This window comes from Bos grunniens, chromosome 24 (assembly GCF_055505025.1).
Source record: "Bos grunniens cultivar Pamir isolate PY7600 chromosome 24, Bosgru_T2T1.0, whole genome shotgun sequence".
Taxonomy (NCBI): Eukaryota; Metazoa; Chordata; class Mammalia; order Artiodactyla; family Bovidae; genus Bos; species Bos grunniens.
The window spans coordinates 55,415,289-55,441,883 of record NC_141188.1 but is presented as its reverse complement, the minus strand read 5'-3'; the positions used below and the strand labels follow the sequence as shown (position 1 = coordinate 55,441,883).

At 40.2% G+C, this 26,595-nt stretch overlaps 2 long non-coding RNA genes across 2 annotated transcripts; one reads left to right on the top strand and one right to left on the bottom strand.

The window, feature by feature from the left end:
• Window positions 1-252: 252 nt before the first annotated feature.
• LOC147346310 (uncharacterized) lies at window positions 253-16,664 on the bottom strand. Its single transcript, XR_015153546.1, has 3 exons — window positions 16,378-16,664; window positions 6,851-6,929; window positions 253-1,316 (listed from the first exon to the last, which is right to left on the bottom strand). It is a non-coding gene; the product is annotated as an uncharacterized LOC147346310 (long non-coding RNA).
• Window positions 16,665-17,784: 1,120 nt separating this feature from the next.
• LOC147346309 (uncharacterized) lies at window positions 17,785-24,805 on the top strand. Its single transcript, XR_015153545.1, has 3 exons — window positions 17,785-17,968; window positions 19,785-20,203; window positions 22,893-24,805. It is a non-coding gene; the product is annotated as an uncharacterized LOC147346309 (long non-coding RNA).
• The last annotated feature ends 1,790 nt before the right edge of the window (window positions 24,806-26,595 follow it).

Below are 26,595 nucleotides of genomic sequence, written 5' to 3'. Positions count from 1 at the left end.
GCTAAGTTGCTTCAGTGGTGACCGACTCTTTGCAACCCTATGGACTATAGCCCATCAGGCTCCTCTGCACATGGGATTCTCCAGGCAAGAATACTGGAGTGGGTTGCCATGCCCTCCTCCAGGGGATCTTCCTGACCAGGGATCGAAACCAAGGTTCTTATGCCTCCTGCACTGGCAGATGGTTTCTTACCACTAGTGCCACCTGGGAAGCCCCTTAAATCCCTTATTCAGGTCCTTAAACAATGCACCTCCTTTTTATTATTTTTTACTCATTTTTTATTCAACTATAGTTAATTTACAACGTTGTATTAGTTTCAGGTGTACAGCAAAGTGATTCAGTTATATGTGTGTGTGAGTGTGTGTGTGTGTGTGTGTGTGTTCAGTAGCTAAGTCATGTCCGACTCTGCAATCCACGGACTGCAGCATGCCAGATTTCCCTGTTCTTCACGATCTCCAGAGTTTGCTCAAATTCACGTCCATTGAGTCAGAGATAACTACCTCATCCTCTGCTGCCCCTTGTCTCCTGTTGCCTTCAATCTTTCCCAGCATCGGGGTCTCTTCCAATGAGTTGGCTCTTTGCATCAGTGGCCAAAGTGTACATATGTATATATATATATATTAGGCTTCCCTGGTGGCTCAGTGGTAAAGGATATGCGAGGAAATGGCAACCCACTCAAGTATTCTTGCTTGGAAAATTCCATGGACAGAGGAGTCAGGAGGGCAACAGTTCATGGGGTAGCATGAGTCAGACACAACTAAACAACTAAACCATCACCACCATGTGTGTGGGTGTGTGTGTGTGTGTGTGTGCACGCGTATGTGTGTATACTCTTTCAGATTCTTTTCCATTAAAGGTTATTACAAGATATTAAATAGTTTCCTGCGTTCTACAGTAGGTCCTGTTTACCCATTTCATATACAGTAGTGTGTACATGTTAATACCAAACTAACCCTGTGCCTTCTGACCCAAATGACACACACATACATCACGCGGTCAACACCCAGCTCTACTTATGATCCATGTCTTGACCTGTCATCTCATTTCTGTTTTATGTTTTTCTTCTAGTTACAGAACTCTAGAAAGTTCCCCACATTTGTCCCCCTCTCCACCATCCCACTCCTCTGACAACCAAATTGGCAAATCTAGTTTCAATACTAGATGTCTTCTTCAAATATGGTTTTGTCTTTTGGCTCCATCTTTCTGGCTGTTGGGGATGACTTGTAGCCAAAGTGCTGCCCACGTCCCTGTGTGACCCCAACAAGAGCAGCAGCCTAGCTTCCTTTGACGAGAGATCACAAACATTCATGCTTGAAATCTGAAGTAAAAAAAAAAAAGTGTTTAAACATGAGCCAGCATAAAATACCACCTTAACATTTGATAGGGCAGAAATAACAGGATGTGTGTAGAACAGACACTGCCAGACAGGCCTTTATGTTATTAAGTCTGAACATAAAAGAATGACGGGCAGAGGGGGCATCTGCTGCCACTTGCACGGGCCCCACAAAAAATACCCCAGCCCAAAACCAGAGCAGTGACGTGACTGCCTCACTTACCGCTGTTTTCCTAGTGCCTAGAAGCCTTCTCTGAACAATCAAAAAGGAAGTTATGGAAATTTCCGTCTTGACCAATTCCACTGTATTTAAACATTCTGGAGGATGTTATTATGACCTAAATCAAATCCCTTATGATTATACAGTGGAAGGGACAAATAGATTCAACAGATTAGATTTGATAGATAGAGTGCCTGAAAAACTATGGATGGAGGTTCACAACATTGTACAGAATGCAGTGATCAAAACCATCCCCAAGAAGAAGAAATGCGCAAAGGCAAAATGGTTGTCCGAGGAGGCCTCACAAATAGCTGAGAAAAGAAGAGAGGTTAAAGGCAAAGGAGAAAAGGAAAGATATACTCATCTGAATGCAGAGTTCCAAAGAATAGCAAGGAGCAATAAGAAAGTCTTCCTCAGTGATCAATGCAAAGAAATAAAGGAAAACAATAGAATGGGAAAGACTAGAGATCTCTTCAAGAAAATTAGAGATACCAAGGGACCATTTCATCCCTTGGTATGAACATTTCATCTTGTGCCCCAAAATGGGTACAATAAGGGCAGAAATGACATGGATCAAACAGAAGTAGAAGATATTAAGAAGAGGTGGCAAGAATACACAGAAGAATTATACAAAAAAGATCTTCATGACCCAGATAACCACAATGGTGTGATCACTCACCTAGAGCCAGACATCCTGGAGTGTAAGTCAAGTGGGCCTTAGGAAGCATCACTATGAACATAGCTAGTGGAGGTGATGGAATTCCAGTTGAGCTATTTCAAATTCTCAAAGATGATGCTGTGAAAGTGCTGCCCTCAATATGCCAGCAAATTTGGAAAACTCATCAGTGGCCACAGACTGGAAAAGGTCAGTTTTCATTCCAATCCCAAAGAAAGGCAATACCAAAGAATGTTCAAACTACCACACAATTGCACTCATCTTACACGCTAGCAAAGTAATGCTCAAAATTCTCCAAGCTAGGCTTTAACAGTACGTGAACCGAGAACTTCCAGATGTTCAAGTTAGATTTAGAAAAGGCAGAGGAATCAGAGATCAAATTGCCAACATCCGTTGGATCAAAGAAAAAGCAAGAGAGTTCCACAAAAACATCTACTTCTGCTTCATTGGCTACAGTAAAGCCTTTGACTGTATGGATCACAACAAACTGTGGAAAATTCTTAAAGAGATAGGAATACCAGACCACCTGATCTGCCTCCTGAGAAATCTATATGCAGGTCAAGAAGCAACAATTAGAACCGGACATGGAACAATGGACTAGTTCCAAATTGGGAAAGGAGTACATCAAGGCTGTGTATTGTCACCCTACTTATTTAACTTATATCCAGAGTACATCATGCGAAATGCCAGGCTGGATGAAGCACAAGCTGGAATCAAGATTGCAGGAAGAAATATCAATAACCTCAGATACGCAGATGACACTACCCTTATGGCAGAAAGCAAAAAGAAACTAAAGAGTCTCTTGATGAAAGTGAAAGAGGAGTGTGAAAAACCTGGCTTAAAACTCAACATTTATAAAATGAAGATCATGGCATCTGGTCCCATCACTTCATGGCAAATAGATTGGGAAACAATGGAAACAGTGATAGACTTTATTTTCTTGGGCTCCAAAATCACTGCAGATGGTGACTGCAGCCATGAAATTAAAAGATGCTTGCTCTTTGGAAGGAAAGCTGTGACAAACCTAGACAGCATATTAAAAGGCAGAGACATTACTTTACTGACAAAGGTCCATATAGTCAAAGCTATGGTTTTTCCAGTAGTCATGTATGGGTGTGAGAGTTGGACCATGAAGAGAGCTGAGCGCCCAAGAATTGATGCTTTTGAACAGTTCAGTTCAGTTCAGTTCAGTCGCTCAGTTGTGTCCGACTCTTTGCGACCCCATGAATCGCAGCATGCCAGGCCTCCCTGTCCATCACCAACTCCCGGAGTTCACCCAGACTCACGTCCATTGAGTCAGTGATGCCATCCAGCCATCTTGTCCTCTGTCGTCCCCTTCTCCTCCCGCCCCCAATCCCTCCCAGCATCAGAGTCTTTTCCAATGAGTCAACTCTTCTCATGAGGTGGCCAAAGTACTGGAGTTTCAGCTTTAGCATCATTCCTTCCAAAGACACTTGCGAGTCCCTTGAACTGCAAAAAAATCAAACCAGTCAACCCTAAAGGAAATCAGTCCTGGATATTCATTGGAAGGACTGATGTTGAAGCTGAAGCTCTAATACTTTGGCTACCTGATGCAAAGAACTGACTCACTGGAAAAGACCCTGATGATGAGAAAGATTGAAGGTGGGAGGAGAAGGGGACGACAGAGGATGAGATGGTTGGATGGCTCACCGACTCTATGGACATGAGCTTGAGTAAACTCCAGGAGATGGTGATGGACAAGGAAGCCTGGCGTGCTGCAGTCTATGTGGTCACAAAGAGTCAGACACAACTGAGCGACGGAACTGAACTGAGAAGGCGTTATTCTCCAAGAACTTTTACTTGCGTTCCACCTCCTATAGAATTAATATGTTTCTTCTCATGGAGAAGACAGAAAATAAGGAATCATTATTCTTCATACAGTGTCTACTGCTTTTTGTGAAGGAAGTTATTTCCTTCTTCAGATTTCAATCTGAATCTATGTAACAAACTTTGCTAACGAGTCCTTGTGTTCCATTAGTTTCTCATGTATTTGCTGTTCCACAATATGCTGTCCCTAGAAACTCAAGGCCCTTTTCCTTTGTCACTTCTCTAAAAATGTTTAGTTCCTCTGCTAAAATACTACCAAAACTTGCAAGTTCTTCATCTCTAGTACTCCATGTGATACATGCATGGCACCCATGTTAATAAACATAGTGTGTCTTTCCCTGGCTAATCTGCCTTTGGTCAGTGTAATTGTAAGTCTTAGCTGGAGAACCCGAGATGGGTAGAAGAAGAGATTTTTCCTTCTCTATTTACATCAACTATGTAGAAATTAAAATGGAATTTGTGGCAAACCCCCAGTGTTTTTGTGTCAGTTACAACTGATATTTTGCATTCTTATTAGGTTTATGCATAAAATAATTATTCACGTTTTTTTTTGTTTGGTTTGTATGTTTTCAATTTAATCCTCACTTTCAATCATTAAGACAGTATGGCTGGGGACTTCCCTGGTGGCCCAGTGGTAAAGAATCTGCCTGTCAATGCGGGAGACATGGGTTGGATCCCTGGTCCCAGAAGATTTCATGTGCTGCAGAGCAACTGGCCCGTGAGCCACAACTACCGCAGCCCGCTCATCTTAGAACCCATTCTCTGTAAGAAAATCCATTGCAATGAGAGGCCAGTGCGCTGCAACTAGAGAGCAGCCCCCTCGCACAGCAACGAAGACCCAGCACAGTCAATAAATAAATATTGTTTTAAATAAAGAAAGTACAGCTAAGAGTAATATGCTCAGGAAGAACAGAGTATGTGGGAAGGTAAGAAAATAACAATAAGAAGACTACTCTGGACAAAAACAGTGACAGTCCACCATCCACTGTTAGATTTTTCCACCATCCACTGTTGATTTTTGGGATCAAGTCATGGAACAGCCATTAAAATGCTTGAATTGTTATAGCTAGATAACTCTTCAAAAACACACACAAAATTGAAGGACTCCTTGAAAGGGTATTGGAATTTTATAGTAAAATAAGTTTGCTATAAAAATAGGATACAACTGAATTTTTTCTATCCACTCCATATCAACGTATTGGTGAGCTGAACAGTGTTCCCTGTACAAATAAATAGTATGGCCTGTCTTATATGAATTGCTTTAGAAGGAGTAGTTCCAAGGATTATCCTTCTCATAAGGCCCTGTGCTGTAGAGATAGGCATGCCACTTAAATTCTGTCATTTTCTTTGTCAGTTCTAATGATGTGTCTAGACATGCAGAAGGAAGTAAAGAAAAATTGAAGCAATCAACTACATAATTTGGATGGAAAATCACATACAGCTGAAATATTGAGTTGACTGGGTAAAATAAAATAAACTTCCTGCCAGTCCTCACTTTTTACTGCCTGCTCAGACACAGTTCTTATCTGGAATGCAATAACTGGGCTCAAAATTGGCATAAACAGATATTTGAAAATGTATGCAATCCATCTAAATTGTTGGTAATCAGTTTATCCTCACTATAGAAGTAGTACCACTAGTCATAACAAAATAAACCAGCAGTTCTCTGTGGTCACAATACTTAGCCATAACCTAAATTTGCAAGTACATGACCCCCAAATAATTGGAGAGGAATCAATGTTTTGACTAAATATGCAGATTTGATGAACGTGAAGATACACTATCTGATCTTCGGATTTTCAGTTTCTCTATACATTTACAACATATCTACTAAATAAATCTTTTTCTACAAATACAGAAGCAAGACTGTAACTACAACTTTTCCAGTGTGTTTGATGGGGGAGACAGGAAGTAAAGAAGGTTCCTAGAATCCAACACGTAAGTTGTTTCACATAATCCTCACAAAAATCCTTCACTCTTCCATTCAACAGAAAATGACTGAATGCCCACTATGGCAATGCAGTTAAAATAAAAAGAGAGATGGCCCCTCCTCTCGTAGAGCTCACAGGGAGATTGGCACAGCAGATAATCACCATTAAGCTCCGTGCTCTCATGAAGAGAAATTTAATTCTCTGAGAGTGTATGACAAAGGAAAATGATTTCGACTAAACATCTCTCATTTCAGAGGTGAGACCATAGAGATTAAGCAACTTGATCGAGGTTACACAGCCAAGGATTCCTTCCCAGTCCTGTCTGACTCCAGAACCCTGACTCTTTGCCCTGTTTCTCTCGCACTCATTAAGACAACTGCACAAGAAACAAGAGGCAGTCACAAAACCAGGAAGATGCTTTGCAATAGATTATACTTCCTTTTCTTCCAGCCTTTTCTAGTTTAATATTTCCTTAAAACATCCCTCTAAGTTTGAGGAAAAGGTTTACAAATCCTTGCAGTATTAATGAACTGCTTTCGCTTAGATGTTGCACCTTTCTGGCTCCATGCTGGAATCTGATGTGGCAGCAGAGGTGGCCCACAAAGTCTTGCTTAGCACTCACTGTTGTATGTTATAAATACCAGGCAGACTTGGTTAGCACTCACTGTTGTATGTTATAAATACCAGGCAGAGGATAATAATGAAAATAGTCCTGAGACCTGGGGCAACCACAGGTTATGGTAGAGAGCATAGCTACTGTTCTTTTGTTTAAATTAACATTAGTATTTAACATTCAGTTGATTTCACACTTCCCATACTAGTATTGAAGGTGGAACATACTCACCAACTTTTTCACATCTCGTTATGTCACCAGTAAGATGGCCGACTCATCGAGCTTTTCTGGAACTTTCTTGATCTTAAGACTTGAAGTCCAGGGTGGGATGATTCGGGAGAATGGCATTGAAACATGTATAATATCATATAAAAAAATACAAACAAATATTTAATCATTATACTATTAAAACAAACAAAAAAAAGACTGGAAGTCCTGATCTTGGGAAACTACTTAGGCTCAGGCAAACAAGGATGGTTGGTCACCCAAGTCACTGTGCTGTTCAGGGATCAGAGAGCCATACAGGGTGACCATTTATTTTGAAAACAGCCAAATATATATTTATTTGATGATACGGCATAGAAGCACATGAGGTGCTTAATGCATACATGAAAGATTAATGCATATTTCACTACAATAGGGAAAACAGCAGCAAAAGTAGTACATTAAATGCAGCATTTCCATCGATCCCTGCAGACAAAAACACACATCTGTAATGCACTGCCTCAGGTGATCTGTACCTCTAGTGTTCTCTATATAAAGCTGTGCTTTTAGCCTACCTGGGAAGAAATAAGCATGGGCTTCCTGTCTGAGAAGCATTTATCACATTCCACAGTCACACAGTCCAGTACAGTTTGATAGACTTCGTCTCACCAGTCCCTTAAACACTCCAGGGAACTTCCCCCAGCAGGTCAATGCAGTCATTACTGGGTGTCTTGCCAGAGTCCATGAAGTGTTTCTAAACTTCATAGCTACACTAAAAAGTTTACAATTGGCAGGTAAAGTTTTTGTTTGTTTTTATATTAAAAGCCAACTCATTGGAAAAGAACCTGATGCTGGGAAAGATTGAAGGCAGGAGGAGAAGGGGATGACAGAGGATAAGATGGTTGGATGGCATCACTGACTTGATAGACAGGAGTCTGAGCAAGTTCCAGGAGTTGGTGATGGAGGCCTGGCGTGCTGCAGTCCACGGGATCACAAACAGTGGGACACAACTGAGTGACCGAACAACAACAAGAGAGAACAAAGTTAAAGGTTCAAACCTGATATACATTTAATTCATGATTCTCTGCTTAGTTCAATTTTGCCAATAGAAAAAGCTGCAAAAATGTTAAATACCAAAGCCAAATTGTTATATTAGTGGACCTCTACAGCTTTGACAAATTGATAATCATATAATCAGTTTCTTCCAGAGCAAAAAAATGTGTTTAATTATGGGATCAGGAGCTCTAGATGACAAAATGACTGCATGTAGTTGTGTTATAGTTCACCATCTGAGTCAGCATCTATTTTCCAACAGGTACAATTTCCAGATTCAACTGGGATATTATGTTATGGGGAAAATTCAGCCTTTTGGAATCTAAGCACACCTCTAATGTAATCAACAGAAATTGTATGCAATTAACCAAAAACAGATTTGGGGCAAAAGTAAGTAATTAATTCAGGGTGTTACAGGAAACAAGCCTATGGCCTGAAAAACATGTTCATCACGATTATTATAAGTGATTAAGATATTTTTTTCTCTTCCTTATACAATGTTATTTTCTTAATGTTAACTTACTTTTGATGCTTGATATAAGCAAAAAACAATAGTTAATAACTCTTGCTATTAAAAATAGAGTTCAGTTCAGTTCAGTTGCTCAGTCGTGTCCGACTCTTTGCGACCCCATGAATCGCAGCATGCCAGGCCTCCCTTTCTATCACCAGCTCCAAGTTCACTGAGACTCACGTCCATCAAGTCAGTGATGCCATCCAGCCATCTCATCCTCTGTCGTCCCCTTCTCCTCCTGCCCCCAATCCCTCCCAGCATCAGAGTCTTTTCCAATGAGTCAACTCATCGCATGAGGTGGCCAAAGTACTGGAGTTTCAGCTTTAGCATCACACCTTCCAAAGAAATCCCAGGGCTGATCTCCTTCAGAATGGATAAATACATCCAACTTCATCAAGAAGAGAAAAAGTCAGTCAACCAAGAATCACCTTAGAAGAAAGAGCCAGCCTGGTTTGCTGTCAGTATTACTCTGCTTGCTCAGTGCAGTTTACCAAAGGTCCTTTGAGGATTCGTGTTCTGCACACTTTCAGGCTAGCAGAGGCATATATTATTGGTTTTGCTATTAATACAACAGCCACCATTTACAGAATATTTAATGGGTCCCAGATTTTGTCTCAGGCTAGCTGCATACTGTCATAAATCTTTACAACTATGTATGGTAGGTTTTTTTTTTTTTTTTAATTTTACAGACAGGAAAGAGGCACAGAGGGTTGATTAACTCTGCAGAGATCACCCAGCAGGAAGCAGCAGCAACTGGATGAGAGCACAAATGTGTGGAATCCTATCCATATATCCATGTACAAAGCACGATGCTTTAAAGCGTTATAACACAGAATAAATTAATATTTTGCTTCTCTCAGAATTCTCTTTAGAAAATAGACAAGTTCTAAATTTTATAAAACACAGTTTAAGTGGGGCATGAATTAGTCATCTAGGCTATTTTTCCTGTGATATTTTAAATACTCAACACTACAATAAAAAACAGAAAGTATACCTATTATTGGCATCTCGTCTGATTTTATTTTTATGACATAAAAATAAAGTCACTTTGTTTGGAAGCATTCTAATCTCAGGAGTGGAAGGCTTACAGCATTCTTTCTTGTTTTGTTTTCATTATCCTCATCTCCTTCTAAAAACCACTTGAAGGTGATCAGAATGCTAAAACCCAAATAAAGCAAGACATCTAAATTTTTACCATTGTACAATGACTGGAAATAGGTGTGTTAAGTATCTAGAATAAGATGATTACTGAAGCTAAGCACTAAATTTATCTTTGAGTTTCTATCAGTTATATACAACAAGTAAACAACTGAGAATATGTAATTCTCATCATTCATTTTATTAAAAAGGAACAAGTTTCCTAGAAGAGTCAAATATTTTTTTGACAATAAATCTTAGAAGAGATTGTTTTAAGTACTACCATTTAGTTAGTGTTCACTCTATGCTAGGCCCTGAACTTGGCAGAATACGTATATTTCCTTTTAAGAAGAACAAACATTATTTCAACCCTTAATAAGCTTACGGCATAAAATAAAATATCTTTGACTAAAGTTTTGTAATTCTGAGTCATTCTTCAAATGAGTATTTTTTATCTGCCTTCCTTTTAAAAAAAATAAAAGAGAGAGAGACAATATTGCATTAACTATTTATTAATGCAGGAACAGCGTTTCTGGAAATTGAGACAAAAGGTTCTGATTTTTTATTTGAGAGGGGCTGGCCTAGTGCAGGAATAGAGGGAAGGAAATGAGAGAAAGGAAGAAAGCTCATCCTTTCTCCAGCTCTGTGAAATATCAAACACCTTAAGTTAGTGTTTGACATTTGCAAGACTACAGTCAGTTTATAAATGAATTCCTTAATATGTTCCTATCTCATGGTGCTCTTTGTTGCCAAAAAAATCTTTGATATGCAAAAAGTAGTGTTAGAATTCTGTGGTATTGCTAAAAATTCTCATGAGTAGAATCTGTCATCCTGCTTTTGTTTTAAATAAGTTGATGCATATTTTATAACTTCAAATAGGTAACATTCGCTTTAGAAATTGAAAATATATACTGACTGACCTAAAATGGGAGATCGCATTACTTAGGATGCAATTTACATCATTGCCATAGGTAAACTTGAAATTTGCTTTTATAGTTTATACTCTCCTTCAGTTTTCTGCTTTCAGTATTTAAAAAGCCTACTTTAGGCGATTTCTTTTCCTTTGTGCTTTTAAAAATAAAGTGAAGTAATTATTAATAAGGCATTTTTACTTTTGTATTTTTTGTATCGGAGAAGATGATGGCACCCCCCTCCATTTTTATGTTGACTCACTCAATCCTTCAAATACTTGAAGGAACTCAAACTCAAAGCTTCTGAGGACCACAAACGATTATATAGAAATAATTAGAAAATATACTATTCTAGAATACTAAATACACACATTTACAAAGTAGTACACATAATAGACACACGTATATTATTAAACTGATTCAGAGTGTCAAGTTTCTGGTGAGAACTAAGACATCTTTGCTTCTGGGCCTCTGGCTCCCCCCTTTCCTTGGTTCTGTAAATGTTTTCCTGCTGTGTGGCTCAGTTCTGAACGTGGGCATTTTGATCTTGTACTGGAACGCTTCTTACAACAGGCAAAAACCACTTAGCTTTTCATGAATTTGCTCAAAGCTCATTTGGAGGCACTATTTGTAATTGATTTGGGGGAAAGTTTACATCCTCCAGGAATCACACTCAGATACCTCCCACTGCTTATTCAGAGCCAAGGTGGACCGTTCTCTCTTTAAACAGAAAACAATGAATCCTCCCTGTGTGGGTGTCTTTTGTGGACTGGGGAAAGAGTCCCTCCCAGATCTCCTGCAGGTGGGGTCTGAGCTGATACTGGGTTCTCTCTTGGCAGGAACGCGGAATCCTAACATATCTAGGTAACCTAGTTAAGTCTACTTCTCAACTGCTCTTCAGCTCAGGACACTCTTTTATAATCATTTCAAGCCCTCTCTATTGTGAGCTATCCCTTATCTGCCCATTTGAGAAGTGAGTTCTTCACTTGGCAATGAACTCCTCTTGGTGAGGCCCACAACTGATTTCTATACACACATATGTGAGTATACACACTCACATATCCTATTAGTTCTATATCTCTGGAGAATCCTGACAAGTACAGAGGCCTTAAGTAACAAGCCAGGTCACAGAACTTTTCTTTTGTAGGTGACAGGAAGACTTTGAAGAATTCTGAGCCAGGTGTGGCATGACCAGGGCCAAACTGAACTGTAGGAATCTGAGAGCAGAAAACAGGATCCTTTAGAAAGAAGAGACCAGAAAAGAATGATCAGTTAGGAAGTTACTATGAGAGTTTGAGTGGTGACATTAAGAGATAGATGGAAATTTTCAAAAATAGAGTCAACAGAATGTTGGTCGCTCAGTTGTGTCTGCCTCTTTGTGACCTCATGGACTGTAGCCTACCAGGCTCCTCTGTCCATAGGATTCTCTAGGCAAGAATACTGGAGTGGGTTGCCATTTCCTTCTCCAGGGGATGTTACCAATCCAGGATCGAACCCAGGTCTCCTGCATTGCAGGCAGACTCTTTACCATCTGAGCCACTAGAGAAGCCTCTCAGAACTTGGTGGCTAATTAGAGGTGACATCTGAGCAAGAGTGAGGGTGTAGATTTGACATGGATCTTGAAAAATGGTGACGCCAGACTTCCCTGATGGTGCTGCGGATAAGAGTCTACCTGTCAACGCAGGGGACACAGTTTCGATCCCTGGTCCAGGAAGAATCCACGTGACAAGAAGCATTTAAGCCTCTATGCCTCAAGTGCTGAACTTGCGCGCTGCAACTACTGAAGGCCACCCACCCTAGCGCCCGTGCCTCCCAACAAGAGACACCACGGCAGTGAGAAGCCTGAGCATCGCAACAAAGATTGCCCCTGCTCACAACAACTAGAGAAAAGCCCACACAACAAGGAAAACCCAGGGCAGCCAAAAATAAATAAAGGGATACTACTTGGGGAGGGAAATAGATTATCCTCCCACTGGGGTTTTTAAAAAACAGAAAACTGGTGATGTCCTTCACCTGAGTAGGAGTGCCAAGAACAATAAGTGGTTTGTTGGTAAGCATTTATGAGTTCAGGTTGGAAATACCAAATTCAATCTGCCAGGGAGACATGAAGGACATGTGGAGAATTGAGAGTAGTAATAAAAGACAAACAATGTTAAAAAAATTAATGAATTGCTATAGGCTAGGCACAAGGCACAATACAAGCCTTAATCCATTATAATCTCCGCAAGCAATGTGAGACAGAAACTCTCAACTACACAAATATCCCCTTCAAACAATGGAACCAAAGCAGCTCCAGGAGGTTAAGTTGCTTGGGAGACAGTGAGTCAGAGGGGCAGTAAGAAGGCCAGCGTGCTAGAGAGTTGTGAGCAAGAGGTGACAGGGTAGAAAATGAGGCTAAACACACGCCAGGAGCCGGGGCAGGGAGGGGCCCCTGCAAGGTGTTTGCCTTGATTCTAAAGAAGATAGATCACTGGAGAAGCCAAGGACTTAGGTTCTTAATGTCACTTAATGTTTCAGAAGAATCACTCTGCTGTGTGGAAATCGACTATAGCAGGCAAGAGAAGCAAAATGTCAAGGAACAAGGCTCCTGGGGGAAACCCCGGCCACAGAAGGTGATGTTCGGACCAGAGATTAGGAGAGATAGGTGTGACAGGAATACGTTTTGAAATGAGAGCCCCTGGGCTTTATTTAGGAACTCAGTATGGGTAACAGCGAAAGAAAGAAGTCAAGGACAATGCCAAGGTCTCTACACTCCGCTAGCAGGTGCCTGGCAGTGTCATTTACCAGTGGGGGTGAGGGGAGACAATAGGGAGGAGAAATCATAAGTTGTTTTTAGGCACGTAAAGTTAGCATGCAATTTAGTAAAAAGAACAATATCCTGCGTTGCTGTTTGGTTTCTCCCTGTTAAGTTGTTTGGAACAATATCCTATATTGTTATAAAGGGTGAGCACTGGCTAACAGAGTAGAATTTGAAATACTCAAAGGTGATCTGGACAAAGATTTTCTTCCTATTGTTACGCCAGTGATCATCACTTTGGGAACTGAATCACTTTTTAGTGTGTGTCACAAAACTAACCTGACCCTCACTATCCCACAAACTGTGAACCAAACAGACCTGCCTAATGTGTTATATGTCAGACTCTAAACAAAATCTTGAAGGCGTGCAATTGATGGATGAGAAACTAACTTTTTCCTCCTGGATAGGGAGAAGCCAGTGGAGGCGCTAGAATAACAGCAGGATCCAATATTTAATGGGAACTTAACCAACATTGAACAGGAACTTACTGTGCTAAGTCTTTACCTGCGTTTAACCATATTATCATATTCTGCTCTTCACTCTGTGAAAAAAATTCAAATAAGCAACATACTATTAATACAAAGATTTATTTGTTTGCAATTTGCCAAACAGAATAAGGAAAGAAAGTTGAAACTAGGAAATACGTCTGGCTACAATAGCCCACATTTATTAATGAGGGATGGCAGTGAAAATGAAAAAAATGCGAACAGCATGGAAGAGATACTGTAAGTCCCAGGAGGGCAGGAACCTCATCTCTCCTGATCACATCTGTCTTGCTGCACTCTGAGTGGGAACAACGTCTGGAACATAGTAGCTATTGTTGTTTAATCGCTAAGTCATGTTCGACTTAATTTTGAGATGCTATGCACTGTAGCCTGACAGGCTCCTCTGTCCGTGGGATTTACCAGGCAAGAATACCGGAGTGGGAACAAAGTTTGAAACACTCTGAGCAGGAACAATGACTGGAATACAGTAGACACCCAATAAATATGTGAGAAAGAATTAAAGAAGAAAAAAAAGGGAGGCCTTTGAAGGAAAGGAGGAGAAAGGAAAGGAGATAAAACCTTTTTTACATGTGTGTTTACAAAGTAATATTACAAAGCAATAATTTTGGGAATTCTGGGAATTTTTACTGCCTGATTTCTCAAATTTTCTGAATGTCCGTCTCATTCTTCTTAAGTTCCAGTTTCTCCATTTAATCTTGCCACCTAGTATCATGTGTGTTTTTTTCAGTACTACAATCAAATAGGTGTTGGTGATTTAATGCAATTATCATTAATTGTATTGTTTCCTGATTTCTTCCTCATTCCTCAGAAGTGCCCTAAGTGTCTGAAGGTATGTAAGGCTTAATGTGGAAATAAAACACCCAAACCAATTTTCCATCACAACTGTAAAATCTTATTATTGTTTCTCATATAATAGCTTTACTATAGCTATCCGTATTTTTAAAAGATGATTTATATAATTTTACATGTGCATTTGTTAATAAATAGGAATTAAGCATGAACAGACCCCTCTGTCTGGAGACCTAATATTTTTATTCAACAACATTTGCAATACAAATGATTTCTTAAGGACACACGTAACTAATTTGGTCCTAAAGGTAAGCATCTGGACATGCAGATACATAGTTTTAAATTAAAATTAAAGGATGTACCAAAATATTCTCTGGGAATTCAAAAATCCCAATCAAAACTGTTCACAATATGCACTGAATTCAAGTGAGTCGTATTAAAATAAATCTGACATATGTTGTTTTTCCACTCTGTCTTTTCAAGACCTCATTCTGTTTCCCTCTTTGTCTCCGTTTTTTTTTTTTTTTCCTTTTTATCTTCTGCCACTTTTGTGTGAGTGTAGGACTCACAGTTCCAGTATCATCACTCTATAGAATCCCTAGCACAAAGGAAAGTATTGATCTTCCTGGGATATTGTCTTCACCGATGGCGCCAACAATGAACAAACTGACTGTCACAGATACTCTCACTTTAAATGAAATAAGACAATGTTTCCCGAAAAACTCTCTTTGAGAACTTTCGGTATTCCACACTCTACTGGATACAAATTTCATTGTTAGCAAAAAAGTTTAGAAATCAGAGATGTTTCTGTTTCAGCAGCAGCATAGAATACTGGTTAATAACAGAATACTGGCCCTGGAATCAGGCTGTCCAGGTTCACAGGTTCAGGCTCAACTGTTTCGAATTCCTCTGTGCCTCAGGCTCCTCTCTACAGAGCAGGGATACTGGTGGTCCTGATGGGGCCTAACTCACCGGACTGCTGTGAGGCTTAAATAGGCTGATTTACGCCAAGAATGATGACTTCTAGCGTTTACTATTATTCCTTTCAGAAACACTCACTTTCAAGAAATCAAAAAGCTAAGAATCCTAACTGATCAAGGATTTAACACACGTGGAGATTCTCACTCAGAGAAGTTATATGCGTTTTCTGACTAGGATGGGAACTGTTTCCTGCTATGATGATATATAAAGTTCCAGGGGGAAAAAAAAATAAAATTTTTAAAAATGGAAGATCATCTGGGTTTATTGTGGCAGATTTTAGAAGGCTTGGCAGATAATTTATTTAATGTCATAATTTTTTAATACTACGCCCCAGCTCTTTTTTTTTCTGTCCTGCCCCAGTAAGACTTGTTGTTTGAAAGTTCTCTTTTGCTCAGTGTTTGCTGATCGTTTTTTGTCCTCAACTGAACAAAAAGTCCACTGAGACCCAGAATCATCTTTGGCTCCTCTCATCTTCTTATAGATCCAAGCACCATATTTCAGGCCTCAAAAATCTATATTGATTGATTGCTAACCAGGCAATTTGCACAATACTTTACAATTTACAAAGCACTCCAGCATACACTTTCATTTCATCCTCTCTCTCCGTATCTCTCTCTCTCTCTCTCTCTCTCACACACACACACACACACACACACACACACTGAGAAAAATCAAATAATTTGCCAAAAGTCGTAGAAACTAGTAAGTATTAAAAGTCAAACTTTGAGTTTTGGTCCTCAGAGAAAGTCTGTTGTTCCTCACTCCACACATTTCCCCACAAGCAACTCCCCGTCCTCGACCATCGCAACTGGGGACTCTTGTGTACGCCAAGCCCCTTGGTTTCACTATTTAGGAGTAAAATGGCTCACCCAAGGTCAAGCTTTGGAATTCAGGGTCCTGGTTCCCAGTCCAGCGTTCTTTTCACAGATGAGAAAGTGCATTAGTTGGACAGGAAAAGGAAAGGACAACCACCTGAGAAATAAGTCAATGACTCCCTCTCCAGTCACACCTAAAACTTGCCCCAAATGACTGCAAAGTCCTAGAATTTAAAATGTATATATTCTGTAAAAGAAACTCTGACTAGGGTTTTTGAACCTGAGTTTTTATAGAAAAACAAACCCTATACACGTATGCATTTTCCTTCTCCCTTAATACGTGAAATTAACACAGTTCCTACTTTTGTGGGGCTTACTCAAATGTTTGCCTTTGGTGTGAAAGATCAATATTTTCCCCTTGAATCAATTAGCCATGTACTAATTCTAGTGTAGCAGATATGAATCTCAGTCCACAAGCTCAGGTGTTCAAGAAATATTGCTGTTTTATTGCCTTTTAATCAACTTAATATGGCACTAAGCCCACATTTCATCCCAGTCATGATGAGCATCCCCTTCGTTCCCAGGTGGCACAGATCAGTGGGGTCACTGGGAATGCAGCAAAGGCAGGAGGCGCTCTGGGTGAACACCCTCCCAGCCCAGAGAGGTTCTGTAAGGGCAGGAGACTTGGCCTCTTGTTATGCGCGGGCTGCAGGGATCTCCCCCTGAACTGGCAACCCTCACGTTCAGTCTCTTCTCCCCTAAGTGCCACTTTCCTGGGGTCTTCTCAACTCCTCAGCTATTGCCCCTAAGCAATGTGTTTATTCTCCCCATGATACCTCAAACCTCTTACTTACAAATTTGGGGAGAATCTTCAGCCTCAATTTCCCCAAGCCATTAAAGGCTTTTATTTATCTCCCTTTTCCTCAGAGGACATTACCATTAGCTCTTTCTTTTTTAACTGAAATATAGTTGATTTATAATATTATATTAGTTTCAGGTATACAACATAACGATTCAGTATTTTTATAGATTATACTCCATTTGGTGCTACTACAAAATAATGGCGATACTTCCCTGTTCTGGCAATTAGCTAAAAAAGAAAAGAAGGAAGGGGAAAGGAAAGAAGGAAGGATTGCTTCTCCTTTCCATCCAACAAAAATCTCTGAACCAATTAAAAAGAAAAAAAACTAGACCAGGTTATATTCCTCAAGTAGAGAAAAAAGGAAAATAACCAGAGAAAATAATCAGCTCATATTTCATTAATCTATCCCATCACACTTTTTTGCTCCTGGGTCTTTGACATAAAGAAGGGATGGATGCTAAACTATTTCTCATGAAACAAGATTTAACAAGACTGGTTCCTCAAAAGTATGAAGGTGAGCTCTGTTGAAAGCACTCATTAAGAAGCATTATGCAAATACAAACTTCCAACAGGCCCTGCAGACCTGGTGCAAAGCTGCTAGGTCTCTGTTGGGAAGGAGGCAGGTTGCAGGTGGTGCTGGCTGAAGCCTTGCTTAACAAAATCTCTGACACACCTACCGCCTTCTTCTCCCAGATCCTCTCCTGATCCCTTTCACGCCTTCACATACACTCATCTCTTCTAGGGCTGTCCGAAAGGGAAACAGACACAAAATCTGGAGAATAGGTAACACATACTTTTCATTTTTCCAAAAGGATTTTCTTTAGCTACAGGAAGAGTTGATGAATAGCCATAAAATAATATTCTGGCTGGGCAGGAGAGGGTGGGGGATGGAGAGAAAGGGGAGGGATGACGTTGTCAAAGTCTACTCTCTTTGACATCAGAAAACAGAACTACTCCAGCCTCATTTTTCTAAATGAAAAGGAAAAATAAAGACTCTAAAGGACTAGCCAACACTGTATTACAGGAATGCAAATTTAAAAGTCACTTAAATGTGAAAAATTTCGGGTTTTGTAAGAAATCACTCTAACGTGGAAAAAACTTTGGGTCTTGCAAAACATAAAATTATCGACATTGTTTTTATAGTATTTGAAGAGAGAATGTTTCCCCTCCAACATTCCTGACTTTTCCGTGTTTAACTTGTTTTCATTAGGTGTTAAGATTTCTGGAGGCCATTCCAAGGTTTGTTTGTTTTTCAAATGAATGTTTGTTTTGTTTACCATCAGACACTTCAGACCTGGGGCTGAAAAATGCATTGGCCTTGGGAATTATTTGCAATTCTTCTGCACAGATTTGCTTAGTCTCCCTCCATTTATTAACAAATCATGTATCAATATTTATGTCAGTATTGATATTTTACTTATTTTATACTTTGAGTTTTAGTGCAGTATTATTTTATATGTTGTTGCCCAAATTGTTCCAGCATTGTAAAACAGGTTTTTGTAAAAACCAAATAATATTAATAATTTTTAAAGCAGCAATAAAGAAGGCAACCCTATAAAATAAAGACTATTATTATCCCCACTTCACAAAACAGAAACTGAGGCTCAGAAATCTTAACTAATTTATCAAAGAGTTAACCCCTAACTCTTTGATAAATTTGACAGTTAACCCCTAACTCTTTGATAAACTCTTTGATGATTTGAACCCCTAATTACAGGGATCCAAGACAAGAATAAATTTTACACACTGTTTCCTCTAGTGTCCACCAGAAAAAACTGGAGAAAAGCCAAACTCAATGCTTGTACTGCACTTAAATGAAAAATCTAATGTCCTAGGAAAGCAGACTATTATAACACAGAAATATGATATGAGGCAAAACATAGTCATTTAATATTATCCTCCTATCTGGCCATAATCAGATCTTACCCTCTATCGAAGAGCAACTAGATGCAGAAAAACACCAAGCAAATGTCTACAAAGAGCAAAAATGACGTTAGGGAGTAAAGTGAAGCCAGGTTATTACTGTTCATCCAGGCATTACCAGCTAGCTCCAGGTCTTCAAACGTTAACAGGTGAAAAGTGACCAATTTGAATTTTCTCTCCTATTCCTCAACTTCTTCTACCTGTCCCATTTTTAAAAGCTCCCTTTAAAACTCCTGGATTGCAGAGATGAATGACTGGGCAAAACAGTAAATAGGGATTTAGGAGATTTTCCAATTCCAAGTCAAAGCTTGTCTGAGTAGGAACTGTCCGTTACCTCCTGCTCTCAGTAGGAATTGCCCACAGTCCCCTGGCGGAAAAGCCTGGAGAGAAGGGACCGGAGAGGTGGGTGTGTCCAACCTTCATTTTCTCAGCCCCTCAGTGCACACAGGACCAGCCCAGCAGCTCTAAAAGAGGGGTGCTTGACAGAGGGGAACTCTAATTCCACTCTCGCCCCTGGGATTCCTGCTTGCCTCTGCACTGTTCCAAAGTCCAGAGTCAATCTAAATCCTCCAGTTTAGAATTCATCTCTGAAGGCTGGAGAAGCGGAACCCAGCCCTTCACCCTTTCCCTCCTGTGTCTGCCTCCCTGACGTGTGTCCTCGCTCTTATCTTGCCAGGGTCAGCCACCTTGCCTCCCACCCAGAGCACACCTGTGTCACACTTCACTCTGGATCCAGAGGACTCGGCATCTCAACTTTATTTCTAATTCTACCCAATCCTCAATGCTGCTCACCAGTTTGTTCTCTCTACCAGCCAAGCCTAAGTGCTCTTAGAACCATTTTAAAATAAGTCACTAACTCCGAATTGCATCCTCTGGGAAATATCCCTGTGAATAGATGGAGAGCAGATTTCCAACAGCAGCTCTGCACTAAAACCACCTATTAAATCCTGGGGCCCAGGCCATGATCAGGACCAAATTAACTCAGAAGCCTTGGAAGAGACACTCAGGCACTGACATCGCTAAACATCCCCCTGGGGTTCCCAATCAATGACTTCTGTGTGGAGACTCAGAACCTGCCGGCAGAAGTTGAGCAAGGTAGACATTCACTTCTACTTTGTTTCTGGGGGAAAAAACAAACAAAACAAAACACCAATGATGTGAAGCAAAAAGCTACACGTGGCTGCATTTGCAACACTCTTCTAGAACATCTGGGGTGTTCTGCTTATGCGGCTTATGGGTAACTCTAGATAGAAAAACCCAGAATTTGGCAAAGGTATGGCTGCAGGTTGTTGTGTCTAAGGATGATGGTGGTGGAGGTGCAAGGGTGAGATCTACTTCTTGGAAGGAGGAGCACCCAGAATCCTTAAAGGAACGAAGGTGCGTTAGGACCTCTCTCTCTCTGTCTCTATCTAAATAAGGCACAGCTGAGAGCCAAGAGTGTCCCTAGACAACATCTATTAGAGGACTGCCTCCCTTTCCAAGCCAAGGATTTTAACAGTTTGGTCTTCTCACACTTTGTCTCCTTTTTTAATCATTCCCTCTGTGGCAGAGATTGCTAACTCTTCCTCAATATTCATTCTCCTCTTCTCATAGGAATAGAACCTTTGAGTTTCAGCTGGCCATATGATAGATTAAATTAAATGATGTCTCTTAAAAAAAAAAACACTCCAGGAAAAAAAAAAAATCATTACCTCAAAAAACAGATATCATTAGTTCCTGCTTTGGGTCACAAAATATCTCCACTCCTGAAGGAATCTCTTCTTCCCCTCCCTGCAGTTCAAGCCCAAACAGAATCCCATCATCCTCATCAGGCCTTAGTTGATCATCCTCTCCTTTCTCTGAACTCTGTAGACGTACCATCTCGTCTATATCACTCCCTGCCACTTAGTCCCACACTATTTTTCATTATAACGCAAGACTTCCAAGTTTATCAGGCCTGCCTTCCATTAGAGTCTAAATACCAGAGTTCTTTTCTTTTAGTTCACACATCCTATTTGGCCCAACATGGTGTGCTCCTAAAATACTCATTAAAGGGATAAATGATACCCTTCAAATAAGTGTGCATGTGCAGCTTACAGAAAGCCAAGCAGAATAAATGTCATTCTATTCATACACTGAGTAACCAAATGGCAGAATACCTTAAACTTTAAAAATCAAATTAATGGAATTTTGACATTTGCAATCATGCACGAAGCCAACATCATGTACTTTAAATTTTGCCTTGACAGGAGTAGATGTTTTTCTTGACTCACCTCGCTAACAATAAGTAAGTTCTAGCTGCAAACTCAGCTCCCCGCACAGCTGTTTCCCCTGCCATTTCAAAGCCCATCATGATCCTGTATTTTATTGGGCTTCATTGAAATAATATTCATTATTTTTCAAACATTTGTATGCTAAATGATAACCTGGAGTATCACAAATAAATAATTCTAGGAATTTCCAATCTAGTCTAGTTAGATGGTTCACCTACTAGGTGAACTTTAATATTTGTGCCCTACATCCCAAGAACAAATCCAAGAGAGGACAAAAGACATCTGATTCTGTTATGCGTCTAACTTCATGAGAAGGTATGAAGTGTCACTCAGCACAGGAATTGACCATAGAATGAATGTTTTGAGTGCCTGAGTCAATCTGTGTAAATCACTTAGAAAAATCCCCAGCAACACAGTAAGTATTTGAAAAGTGTTAGCTACTATTAGTAGTATTATTCATATTATTTACATATAAAATCATAATATTCAAGGTAATGTCAAAAAAAATTCAATCCCAGCTGTAAGTATTGACAACATTTGAAACCTAGATGAGTGTGGAGGTAAAAAGCAGAGTGTGATGAACTTGCTGAGTTGTTCATAACTGGGAATTTATCAATTAAACTTTCAGGAGCATTAATGAGGAATGCAAAAATTAAAGTGTAATGAATTTATTATGTAAATATATTCCTTATCCGTATTTTCACTGTTATCACAAAAGAGCAAAAAGGAAACAACAGTGTTCCAATAGGACACATTTAATGAAAAATCTATGGAACTTATACATTTATGAAATAGTACAAATGTAAAAGGATATAAATGTACTCAGTTTATTTATCTCAAAGTCTTGGAGATTTTTTTAAATAGACAAATGGTTAGGATGGTAAATTATATGTTATACATATTTCATGAGAAAAAAATTTTAAGTGTACATAAAACAATGCAATATTCTTAAAAGTAGCAACAACCATGCTGATACTTTGAAATTTTGTAACTTCTAGATAAACTACGTTTATGAAAAAGTGTTAGGAGTCCATCAGAAGAGGAACTAATTTTTAAGCAAAATGGCATTAGGAAGAATGACTTGCTGACAAGTTTGAAAGGAGAGAGATTTACAGGTGCACGATCAAGATTTCCTTGGCTTTAAAAGGAAGCCCTACCCTAAATATATAGTTAACTAGACTCTTCTGTTTGAGAAAAGGGGTACTGAGTTGAATTTGAAGAGATATAAAATATGATGTCATAATATGAAACCATCAGCTATTCAAAAAGCAACATCTGCTCACTAGTGAAATGAGTGGTGCAGATCTTAAGCACTACAGGAGTCTGACATGAAGGGGACGGGGCTAGTGGCAGGGGAGGCTTTTTAGAGGCAGGCTGTGAGCCACGTCCTGAAGGACGACAGAAGGGCAGGAAAGGAGGTGGAAGACGCAAGACTTTGAGGGACAGTGAGCAGGCAGAGAATTAACAGATGAAAGCTCACAATGGTGTGGCTGAATTTATCCACCCCTTTCCAATTCCTTTTCCATTTCTAGTGGCTGTAATCAGGTCCATGAGGTCCTGGGAGACATACTAGTGTCTGGAGATTTCCACCCTGCCTCAACCCCTGCCATTGACCCAGAGAACAACAGAGGCTGAGAGAGAAAAGCAAGAGCATAAAGTGAGACTGTACACGTGGGATCCTGCCAAGTTTTACAAATGCAAACGGTGCTCATTGCTTCAATCAGTGCTTTATTATTATATTACTTTTAAAAGAATTAAAAACTGTATTACCAAAGTAGCCTCAGTGGCACGACATACCTTAACAGCAAAGAAAGTTGTTGAGTAAGAAAAGAGGTGTTTTTTCATGTTCTGATTGTTGGTGACTAAGCTATGGTTCCAGAGTTCCTGCCTCATGCCTGGTGATGGGTTCCCAGCTCCTCCAGGCAGTCGGCTCCAGGAGCCCTCTCCGTATTTCCCCTTCCATCGCAGGCCTATTGGACTCTAGTTCATCTTTTTACATTTGTGTTCCGCCCCCACCCCTCCTACTAGGTGAGGAGCTTAGGTCAGGGCCCCTGTTAAGACCCAGGTTCCGGAGTCAGAATGCCCAAATTTGAATCCTGTCACTGCTATTCTCTAGCAGTGTGACCTCAGGTTAAATCACCCAACTTCTCTGAACCTCACTTTTCTGATTTATCAACAGAGATTGTGAGTCTATAAGTTAACTCATTAAAAGCACTTTAGATAGTTAGTGCATGCTTATAGTGAACATTCAAAATGTTAACTGTTTGATTGACCCAGAGCCTAACACAGGGTCTGGCATATAACGTGTGCTCAGGAAATACTACTGGAAGGAAGGAAGGAAAGAAGAAAGAAAAGGAAGGAAGGAGGAAGACAGGAAGGAAAAAAATTTTTTACTGAGTAGAAAAAACTTGTATTTCTCTTTGCATCTCTCCCAAAACCTAGCACAGCGATGAGTAGATCTGTGTTCAAAGAAAGGCTTCAAGGCAAAGATTCTACATAAAATGAAGAAACAAAGCCATTGATGGGGTGGAATTCCAGGTCCCCCTGAGAGATTTTTTTTGACCAGAGATCTTATCTTCAAGAAGTCCTGTTCAGGCACCAACACAGGAGATACCCTTGAGAGCTCCCTGAACTTCACTTCCTGCAGGGGAGGGGTGAATATGAACGGGAACAGGAAGAGCTGCACTCCGATTCCCGATTCCCGAAATGTGGACCTCCTACAATGTGCACAATGCTGCTGCCACACCCTTCCTGAAATTCTGGACTCGTCCTTTCATAACAATTCACAGAAGCATTAGAATTTTTGAGCTAATCACTGGCTTGTGAAACACACCCAAGAACCAGCAACTGGCAGGTGTAGACCTGTCCAAGATTTTATGGGTGGAAAATAGGTGGTATGGGTAACTTCACTTGGATTAACGCCAGAGATATCGAAAAACAGCTTATTCCCCACAAGACTGCACTGGTTTTCCATCAGACATATGGACTGTATCTCACCTAAACTCTCCAACATATCGAAGAGAACTTCTATAAACATAAAGATGAGACTTTATTTTATTTTTTTATTTTATTTTATTTTTATTCTTTTTTTTTTTTACTTTTAAATTTTATTTTTAAACTTTACATAATTGTATTAGTTTTGCCAAATATCAAGATGAATCCGCCAAAGGCATACATGTGTTCCCCATCCTGAACCCTCCTCCCTCCTCCCTCCCCACACCATCCCTCTGGGTCGTCCCAGTGCACCAGCCCCAAGCATCCAGTATCGCGCATCGAACCTGGACTGGCAACTTGTTTCTTACATGATATTCTACATGTTTCAATGTCACTCTCCCAAATCTTCCCACCCTCTCCCTCTCCCACAGAGTCCATAAGACTGTTCTATACATCAGTGTCTCTTTTGCTGTCTCGTACACCAGGTTATTGTTACCATCTTTCTAAATTCCATATATATGCATTAGTATACTGTATTTATGTTTTTCCTTCTGGCTTACTTCACTCTGTATAATAGGCTCCAGTTTCATCCACCTCATTAGAACTGATTCAAATGTACATATACACAATGGAGTAAAGACTTTAAAGACTGAAATATTTTAAAAATTTTGGGAGCAAAAGTCAGGATTCTAGTTCTAGTTCCATTACTTTCTGAACCCTAAGGCCAAGGACATGTCATTCAACATCTCTGAAATGGAGCAGGAAGCCCTGCTGTGCCTACGCTGGGTGGGGGACTGTTGCAACCATTTATTCATGCAACAAACATTTATTGGGTACCTACTATGGGCTTCCCTTGTGGCTCAGACGGTAAAGAATCTGTCTGCAATGCAGGAAACCCGGGTTTGATCCCTGGGTCAGGAAGATCCCCTGGAGGAGGAAATGGCAACCCACTCCAGGATTCTTGCCTGGAGAATTCCCTGGACAGAGGAGCCTGGCAGGCCACAGCCCATGGGGTCACAAAGAGTGGGACACAACCGAGATCTGAAAGCACTGAGGCTATGTTCTCTCCCTCTAAAAAGAAACCCAGGTTTGCTCAGGGCAAGTGATCTGTCCAAAGTACTTGCACTCTGGGTTTCCCTATAGGTCAGCACTGATTCTCGTGCCCAGATAATACCCTCTTTCTCTAGCTCTCTTTCTCTGCTTTTCTGCTGGTCTTTTCCTTCTCTGTAATAAAGCTGTTTAAAAGGCACAAAGACCAAGCAAGAAGAGACAGTGTCACTACGTTGACAGAAACAGGATTTGACCTTCAACACAGCCTGAGCTGGGTGCTTTACAATCAGGTTTGTGTGTGTGTGTGTGTGTGTGTATTAAGCCTGCCTTTGGAGAACCTGAGCTCTGGCCCAGACGTCTGAAGGAGATCAGTTTGTCGTAGAATTGTGCAGACAACCACAGCTCTCTGCTTTGGTAAAAGAAACCAGACTGAGGCAGTTTGTAAAAACTTCTCTAATGGTGTGTGAGCGCCATCTGATGCCCAGAGGCAGGGGTGGCTTCAGTCTCTAGTTTCAGGCTCAACATACTAACCACAGAATGTGGTTATCAAAATAAGGAGCCACACTCTAAGATCCATGAATTTTCTTGTCAATTTTCTTGTCAATAATGCATAGCTAGTAGCAGCCATTATGACTGCTAAAAACCTCGGTTGTAAGTGGGGTGTTCATATTTTTCTTTTTAAGTCTTTATTGAATTTATTATAATATTGCTTCTGCCCTATGTTTTGATTTTTTGGCCACGAAGCATGTGAGATCTCAGTTCCCTGACCAAGGATGAAACCTGCTCCCTTGCATTGGAAGGTGAAGTCTTAACTACTAGACAGCCAGGGAGGTTCCCCCGTATTTTTCTTTATATCAATTTTATGCTATACTTGTGGCCTGAGTCTTATCAAGATATAGATCATATACGTCTATGTATATTATATCACCTCCAATTTCACTGATTGAACTAACTTGCTAAGTACCTACTATGTGAGACACCCCTTCTTGGTACTTCGAGGAAACACAAATGAATAAGGAGAAAAAAACCTTGCCCCTAGGAGTTTCCCAGCTTGCAAAGGAGATAAAACATCTCGACAACTTAGGAGGAAAAAGCAATATTACCAGTGTTATGAGAGGGAATTGAAGGAAGCTCGGGGAACACTCAGACAATGATCCACTCTCTTGTAGCTGAGAGGCTGAGAGGGTCTGGGGAGGTTTTTTGAAAGGTGGATATGAGATCATTTGGGGTGAGTGCTGCCCTGTGGTAGGG